The 8,895-nt window shown below is 41.5% G+C and overlaps 1 long non-coding RNA gene across 1 annotated transcript; it reads left to right on the top strand.

Moving 5' to 3' along the window:
- Nucleotides 1-6,152: 6,152 nt before the first annotated feature.
- On the top strand, nucleotides 6,153-7,866 carry LOC120093260 (uncharacterized). The gene is made up of 2 exons (XR_015623487.1): nucleotides 6,153-6,320; nucleotides 7,449-7,866. It is a non-coding gene; the product is annotated as an uncharacterized LOC120093260 (long non-coding RNA).
- Nucleotides 7,867-8,895: the final 1,029 nt, after the last annotated feature.

Below are 8,895 nucleotides of genomic sequence, written 5' to 3' on the forward strand. Positions count from 1 at the left end.
TTTGCCTTAACATAACTTTCCTTCAGTAGTGTGTTGTTTAGGTCCATGAATTGTATTTTCTGTATTTAATTTTAAAATGTATTCTTTGATTGCATAGTGTACTTATCCTATTCCTTGCTGTCCCCCGGTTCTTCAGGGAAGATGCACATATAACCTCACTGTGACAGGGCACATAAGACCAGCACAAGCTTAAGCCAGACCAGCATTGGACTGGGGAGGGGAAGTAGGCCCAAAGTCCCAACCCTAGCCAATAATTACTGCTGGGAGAAGGAAGATTAGTTTTCTTTAATGGAGTGACAATATCAGCCACACTCCAAAGTAGACTCCATGCTCAGGAGCTGATGGCCAACACAAATCAAGACTCCATGCTTCTCAAGATTCTTTCCTTTTCTTTTCTCTCCTTTTCTTTTCTTTCTTTCTTTTGTTCTTTCTTCCATTACCTTCTTTCTTTTTCTTTTCTTTCTTTTCTTGGGGGTGCTGATATCTAGCTTTATTCTATGTGATCTGATAGAATACAAAATGTTATTTTAGTTTTTTTTTTTTACATTTTTTGAGACTTTCTTTGTGTCTGAGTATGTAGTTGATTTTGGAGAAACTTCAATCAGCCGTTGAAAATAATGTGTTTTGGTATTTGGGTGGGATGTTCTGTAGATAGCTGTTGAGTATATTTCACTTACGACATCATTTAACTCCAATGTTTCTTTGTTTAGTTTTGTCCAGATATTTATTGGTCAGTGTTGGATATCATGACCAGTAGAGGTCATACATCCCTTAAGTCTTTTTTTTTTTTTTTTTTTTTTTTTTCCGGAGCTGGGGACCAAACCCAGGGCCTTGCACTTCCTAGGTAAGCGCTCTACCACTGAGCTAAATCCCCAGCCCCAAGTCTTTTTTTTTAATCATGAAAATTTTTTATTTCTCCTTTGATTTTAATAGGTAGCTTTTCTGAAGTGACAATTGTGGTCTTTCAGAACTTGGAGTACACCGCTCCAGACCCTTCTGGTTTTAAAAGATTCTATCAGATAATCAGGTGTTATTCTGATGGTTCTGCCTTTGTAAGTGACTTGATCTTTCTCCCCTTTGGATGTTTTTATTCTGTATTTTTAATATTTGACTCTAATATGCCATAGGAATTTCTTGTTCTGGTCCCATCTGTTTGAGGTTCTTGTACTTGGAAGGGCATTTCTCTCTCTAGGTTTGGGAAATTACCTTCTATGATTTTATTGAAAATATTCTATATGTCTTCAGGATATTATTTTTCTCCTCCTTCTATGCCCACAGTCTGAAGGTTAGGCTTCTTCACAGTGTCCCAGAGACTTCTCGTGTTATTTCCCATGTTTTCTGTTCATGTTATTTTTGGTTTTCAACCTTTCCAGAAGGAACCAATTCCTCTACCTTGTCTTCCAGCCTTGATTCTGTTTTCTATATGGTCCACATTGGTGATGTCTCTTCCCCTGAGATTTCTAATAGACCTACTGAATTTTTAATTTCCAGCATCATTTGTTTCAGTTTTCTTCAGCAATCTCTACCTCTTTATTGAATTCTATTTTCATATCCTGGATTGGTTCACTTATTTAACTCAACTCTTTGTTTTTGTTCTCTTGGAATGTACTTAGGTCTTTTTTGAGTTGTTTGAAAGTATGTATGATCATTCCTTTGACATCTTTTTTTTTTTTCGGAGCTGAGGACCGAACCCAGGGCCTTGCACTTGCTAGGCAAGCGCTCTACCACTGAGCTAAATCCCCAACCCCCCTTTGACATCTTTGCCTGGAAGTCCTGCAGTCACTTTCACTGGGTACCATTATTACTGGATTAGTGATTGGTAAAGAAGATGCATTGTCTTGGTTTTTCATGTTGTTTATGCTTCTGCGCTAGAACTTATATATCAAGAGTAGTTTGTTAGTCGAGTTCTTTCTATCTTCAAGTCATATTTCTTCTTTCAGTGGAAGCAATGTTCAGGAGAAGACTGTGTCAAAGTAAGGTTGAGACTCCATTTTCCTCTGCGAGGTGGTATAGGAAGTTCTGGAGCAGCATAGGCAGGCCTACACAAGGGAACACAGAACCTCTGATTGCTGCAAGATACTGTGCAGGCTGAGTTCCTAGAGCAACATTCCTGAGATGTGTAGGTGAACCTGGTGCAGGAGGCCCATGGCTAATACCTAGATCTTGTTTCACTTTTCTTCAGCAATCTCTACCTCTTTATTGAATTCTATTTTCATATCCTGGATTGGTTCACTTATTTAATTCAACTCTTTGTTTTTTGTTCTCTTGGAATGTACTTAGGTCTCTTTTGAGTCCTTTGAAAGTATGTAAGATCATACTTATTAACAGTAAAGTCAACTGAGCAGTGAGTGAACTTAAGCAGAAGAAGCAGGGTACAGGAGGCCATGTGGGCTGTGCTCCTGAGTCTAAGTTTTGGAGACAAACATGATCCTGGTGCAGGAGGTACCTGAGCTTGATTTTGGGGTAATATGACCAGACCTAACTCAGGAAAGTTGAGTTTCTCACCTGCTACCAGAGGTTCTCAGGCTGTGTAGGTGGCCTACGCAGGGGAAACTGAGGTGTCCTCCTTGGTGCAGGAGGCCATGCTAGTTGAGCCTTTTTCTTTTTCTTTGTTTCTGAAGGTCACCTTAACACTATATGTCAAACCTTAAAGTTTTCTGTAGACTGATAGCCAACAATTTCATTTTAAGGCAATTATCCTAAGTACAATCAGGTAAATGTGAGTAGAATTATGTGAGAGAACCGGGGCCAGAAATAAATTAGATGCTCATCTGCAGCAAGCAGCCTATGTGAAGACGCACCCACCTGACTTGCTTTTAAGTTTCTTCCAATGCTGAATAGGATGACTGTTTGAAGTCCTTTTTTTTTTACCTCTAGACATTTAAAAAGAAAATTTATAGTGTTTGGTTTTAAGAATAAAGTGAAAAGAGCTGGGTATGTTTGGACCTGTTCCTAATCCTAGCACTCAGGAGACTGAAGCAGAAAGATCATGAGTTCAAAGGCAGCCTGAGCTACACAGTGAGATTCTGAATATGTATTCATACTGAATACATGTTCATTGCAACACCAGCATTGCTCCATTCTCACTTGGTGTGGTCTGAGTGACAGGTTTCCATAGGTTTAGCTATGTTTCCCTTCAAAAGGCACATCTTTCTCTTCCTAGTTAGATAACCTTCCTAGTTAGATAGACTGTCCAACTTAGAATGCTGCAGAAGGAAAAGCTGGGACAAGATCCCATCCAGACAGAAGACATGCCGATTATGCTCAAAGACAAATCTAATGACAGAATACTCTGTTCAGGTCATGTTAACCCTCACAAAGTTGTCGTGATTCATGTGAATTCTCATTATCTAACTCTGAAACCAGAGTGTGGCATGGTTGTATTTTCATCAGAAAAGGAAAAGCACCTGTAGAAGTTTCCTGTTTAGCATTGAACACCTGTGGAAGTGTCTCCACGCTGACCAGCTGTCAGACGCCAGCAGAACCTCAGTGATGTTATTCGGTTCAATCATGACACTGCTTGGTGCTAATGCAGACCCCACATGGAAGGGCTCAATTCCATGAGCTCCCCACTCCCACTTCAGATGCCTCTTATATGAAGTGGTCCGATACCCACAACTGTTCCACTTGGCTGCCCGTCAGTTCCCCATCAGCTTCTCCTCAGTTTCAACTGTCTTCAGAATGGCTCACAAAACTCAGAAAATGTGTCTCCTGGTTTAATTTAGATGGTGCCGTAAAGAATCCTTGTACAGAGCCTCATAAACGAAGGACTATAAGACAGGATGGGGAACCTTCACTTCCTCTTCTCAGATGCCATCCTCCATGTGTTCAGTGACGTGGAGGTTCCCTTAAGCCATAGCTCCCATGTGTCTGGAGGCTTCATCGCACAGTCGCCATCAGCTATTAGCTCATCCTAAGCCCCTCCCTCTATCTTTCAGAATTGCATGAAGGATGTGCGGCCAAACACTTACTACAGCTTGACCTGGCTGATGATCTGGTCCCGGAGCCACCAAGATTCACTTCAATAGAATAAAAGCTGCTCTTTTTACTGAGAAAATTACACAGAACAAGGAACTCCACATCTGGTACCAAAGACTGTGCTCTGAATATCAGATGGATGTAACATCTCATTGCACAGGAAATTGCATGAATAGGAAGCCTGTAACAGCACCAGGAGCAGAGCCTCATTCCATTCTTTCTATGTACTCCTACTTGTGAGAGTCATCCCTCAAGCTTTCTCCTCGTTGTTCCTTGGTGTACAGTTGGCTGATTTTTAGCTCATCACAGTGGGGCTTGGAAAACCTCTCATTTTGAGAGGCCATCTTGTGATGGTTTACTGTGCTGCATAGTTTTGTCGGCTTGACACAGCGATAGTTATCTGAAAGGAGGGAAACTCAGTTGAGAAAATTCCTTCATAAGATGCTGCTGCTATAAGCCATTTTCTTAATTAGTGATTGATGGGGAGATCCTAACTCATTGTGGGTGGGGCTATGCCTGGACAGGTAGTCCTTGGTTCTAAAAGAAACTAGGTTGGACAACCCATGAAAAACAAACTAGTAAGCAGCACTCCTCCATGGTCGCTGCATCACCAGCTCCTGCCTCCCAAGTTCCTACTCTGTTTGAGTTCTTGTCCTGACTTCCTTCAGTGATGGACTATAATATGCAAATGTATCAAATAAATCCTTTCCTCTCCGGCTTGCTTTTGATCATGTGGTTTCATTGGAGCAATAGAGACTGTAGGACATTTACTTCAAGCATCTATTTTGCTTTTTAAAAAGTACATTTCTGACTTCACTCTGTCTCTAAGTACATTTTAAAGCAGTGAAAATATTATTTTCCCCCGAAAGGGAAAAAGAAGGAAAGAGAGGAAGGAGGAGGGAGAGGAAGAGGAGGGGGAAGAAAAGGAGGAAGAGGAGAAGAAGGAGATAAAAGTTGCCTGGAGCACTAGTTGCTTCCAGAGGCCCTGAGTTCAATTCCCAGCAACCACTTGGTGGCTCACAACCATCTGTAATGGGATTCGATGCCCTCTTCTGGTGTTTCAGAAGAGAGCAACAATGTACTCACATAAAATAAATAAATCCTTTTTTTTTAAGTTGCCACCATTAATATTCTTGACAATTAAAATTTTTTTCCCAACACTTCACTCATCCCTTGTTGTGGTTTGCCCTGGAGTTATCTGTATTTTGATGTTAATTCCACTGCCCCAAGGACAGCTGTCTAGTCACATACTCAGGACTCAGGTGACTTCTCCAGAACCTTCTCCCTATTGAATTTGTAAAATACAGGCGAGGGGCAGGTACAGGATAGAAGGAGGCCTGTCATTGGATGAGATGGAAGGATGCCAGGAAGAAAGTTTGAAGGAAGGGGAGGAGACTGGAACAGAAAGGGAGAAGAGACAGGAGGGAGAGAGAGAGAAGCCATGGTAGGTGATGTTAAGATTTCTCTCTGTGTGTTTACAGGTTGTTATTAATGTTCTTAAGGGATGGATGGTACTGGGCTTTGTATGTTTAGGTGGGCAATTATATCTTATCAATTGGGCCAAAGATTATTGTGTTGTGTGTTCTTTTATGTAACGGTTTGAGCGTAGGAAACTGTGTGCGGCAACTGGAGAAACTGTGCTGCCGCAGAGTTGGGATGTGTTTCCACCAAAATATCCAGCAGATATCTTGGGGCACTGAGGTGCCAGACCTAGTCGTGGATAAAAGACAGCCTTACTTTTATATTTTTTATTTTATTGCAACAATAATATAAACAGTGGCAGACTAAAATTTAGGTCTAGATAAATTATCCTGAAAGGCAACAGGCATGCTCAATGCCCAGTGACTTATGGGGGTCACCTGTTTGTTCCAACCTTGTGGAAATAAATAGCAATGACTCATAGACCTGGGATTTTTCATCCCTCTCCATCATCAATATCCTGTGCTGTGCAGTGACTTAGGCTCACACTGAGATGCATTACGTTTTTCACATTTATTAATATTTTTAACAAGGTGTGACCTGTAAATGTTGATGTAGCATGAACAGTTGTGGGTCTATCAAACTACATAACATAGGGACGGGCCACAAAAGAAAGCTAGACTAATACACAATCTAAGCAGATGACATCACAGAAACCTTAGCATTCTGAGGCAAACCTTAGCATTCTGAGGCTTCTTTCTTGTACCAGAGCTCTCCAGTCTGTGGTGCTGTCAGAGAGCTCAGGGAGACAGGGCTCTTGGGTGGGGTGAGTGAGGAACCTTCCCCAGCTAGCGACTGGCCTCTCCTGGGTGCATCTTCACCATGACCATTTTCTCTTTCATTGAAGTGTCCCCGGACAGGAGGTACTTCCCTGAAGCCCATTTCTCCCTCTCATGTCTAGGATCTAAGCTATCTCTAATCAGGGTCCAAAGACTAAAGGTGTCTGCAGGCACTTTATCTGGTCCATGCACATCATAATAGTTTTGAAGACTTTCCCCAACCTTCTTCCAGGTCACTAAATATATTGTACCTTCCTCAGAAAACCATGGACAAAACTTCTTTACAGAATATAAAAAATTAGTCATTGCTGGTGCCCTACTTTAGTCCTTCGAGAGTGAAGCATATTCTTGAGCATTTGCTCAAGCATAAAACTATTTCCATTTCCCGTTTTTACTTTTTCTGAGCTCCTTTAGCTGCATTTTCCTGTGTCTTTTACTCTCAAGAAATACCACACCAAGCTCTTTCTTTGAGCTCCTTTTTCTTTTTCTGAGCATTCACTCCCCCCCACTAATGTCCTTCACCTGATCCCCAACTCTCAGAGTCCCACATTGGGCGCCACCTATGCTGGAGCCCAATAGCACATGTCAAATAATCCCTGAGGTGGGAGCGAGGATTAAAGATAAGAAAGGCAGAAAGAAGAGGTGGAGACACAAGATAGATTTGGGAGGACTGGCAGTAAATACTGAAACAGCCCTGAGTTTATTTTTCATAGCCTTTTTATAGCCTACTCTACTGTGGGAAGCAAAGCCACAAGCAAGCAGAAACAATTGCTGAAATATATATAGGACAGCTGTTCTTATCCAGAGGCCTTCCTGTTCCTCCCACCAAGGTCAATAGAACATTGAGCCCCTCACCTTGACCCTTAAGTGTATCTCCTTTTATCATTCCTTGCATCAGCAGACCGGGAAATCTGCCAGCAGACTCTGACCTACCTTGACTCTGCCTATCAGGCAGTCTCTCTCTCTCTCTCTCTCTCTCTCTCTCTCTCTCTCTCTCTCTCTCTCTCTCTCTCTCCTCTCTCTCTCTCTCTCTCTCTCTCTCTCTCTCTCTCTCTCTCTCTGTGTCTGTCTGTCTGTCTGTCTGTCTTCCTTTCTCTACTTCAGAGAAGCAGGCAAATGGCTCCCGCCACTTTCATTGGGTGCTTTTACAGAATGTAAAGTGTTTCTGTTTACATCAAAGTATTTAAGGCCACCTTTTCTCCTTATTCTCAGAGCTGCTAGAAACGTATCCAGGAACTGAAGAATGCAGGAGCTGCTGAATCCATGTGATCCAAAGCTTGTATTGTCTTAAAACAACAAATGGTCCAGACACCCTCCTGTCCCCCAATATTCACTTTACACTCTTGTGTTTTGGAAGAAACCAGTATCAAAGAAAGAGAGAAATAATTTCATGATAGTTTGTGCAAGGCTAATCTAGAGGTTTCAGGAAACTCAAGTTGGGACTTCAAAGACCTACATGCAGAAAGACAGGAAACCATTTCCCAAGAAACACGACATACTAAGCCAGCATCACTCACAAGATAAAATGTGTAAAAGTCACTTTCTACCTGGGACCCCCCCACAGTGGACCTGAAATAATCAAACTCTGGATGAAATCAATAAAATAGAAATAAAAACAACAAAAACAATATAGAATCAATAAAATAAAGAACTATTTCTTTGAGAAAATCAATAACATTGCTAAGTCCTTAGCCAAATTAACAGAAGAATAATGAGAGTAGATCCAAATTAATAAAATTAGAAACAAAAGAAGGGATCATCACAACAGACACTAACGAAATCCATAGAGTCATAAAGACATAATTTTAAAATCTATACTCTACCAAACTGGAAAATCTAAAACAAATTGACAAAATTCCTTGAGATATATGACCTACCAAAGTCAAATCAAGAATCTGGGGGGAGGGGCAGGGTGGCAAACTGTGCTCAGAATATTTTATACAAAATATTTTCAATAAAAATAGAAACGTTAAAAAAAAAGGTGACAAATGGGTGACTGTCACAACTGTGTGATGGACAGAAAAACATCCCCCAGACCAAGACTAAAGCATATAGAGCTGAGAAGTGGTTCTCAACCTTCCTAACACCATGACCCTTTAACACAGTTCTTCATTGTGGTTCCCCCCCACTATGAAAATCATTTTAATTACTACTTCATAACTGCACTTTTGTCATAAATTGTAATATAATTATCAGATACGCAGGATATCTGAGACACAACCTCTGTGAGGGGTCGCGACCCACAGGTTGAGAATCACTGGTATATGATTGATGTCAGAGCACAGAGAAGTGTGGGGAGGACTCAGCACAGAGGAAAACAACAGAACCTGCTCTCAACAGAGGCACTGCTTCTAGATTCCTATAGGATTGGTGCCAGCATCAAATGAGGAGTCTACGGATCTGTAAAGTTTCTCTCGCCTTTTACCCACAGGCTCTGGGCTCACCCTCATTCTGGCCACTTTCCTTCCCGAATGTCTTTGAACACTCACTACTTTCTCACTTGGTGCAACTAACAGATGGAAAATACACTTGGCACATTTCCGACTGTTTGCTGGGGAGCTAGGAAGATGGAAGGTTGGTTTCCCAGGCATGATGGCAGTTAGCAGAGCCAAGCTTTAGGCCCAACAGAGACGTTTAGTCCTACTGCATGATCGTGTAG

The sequence above is a fragment of the Rattus norvegicus genome, chromosome 6 (genome assembly GCF_021556685.1).
Source record: "Rattus norvegicus strain SHRSP/BbbUtx chromosome 6, alternate assembly SHRSP_T2T, whole genome shotgun sequence".
NCBI classification, from domain to species: domain Eukaryota; kingdom Metazoa; phylum Chordata; class Mammalia; order Rodentia; family Muridae; genus Rattus; species Rattus norvegicus.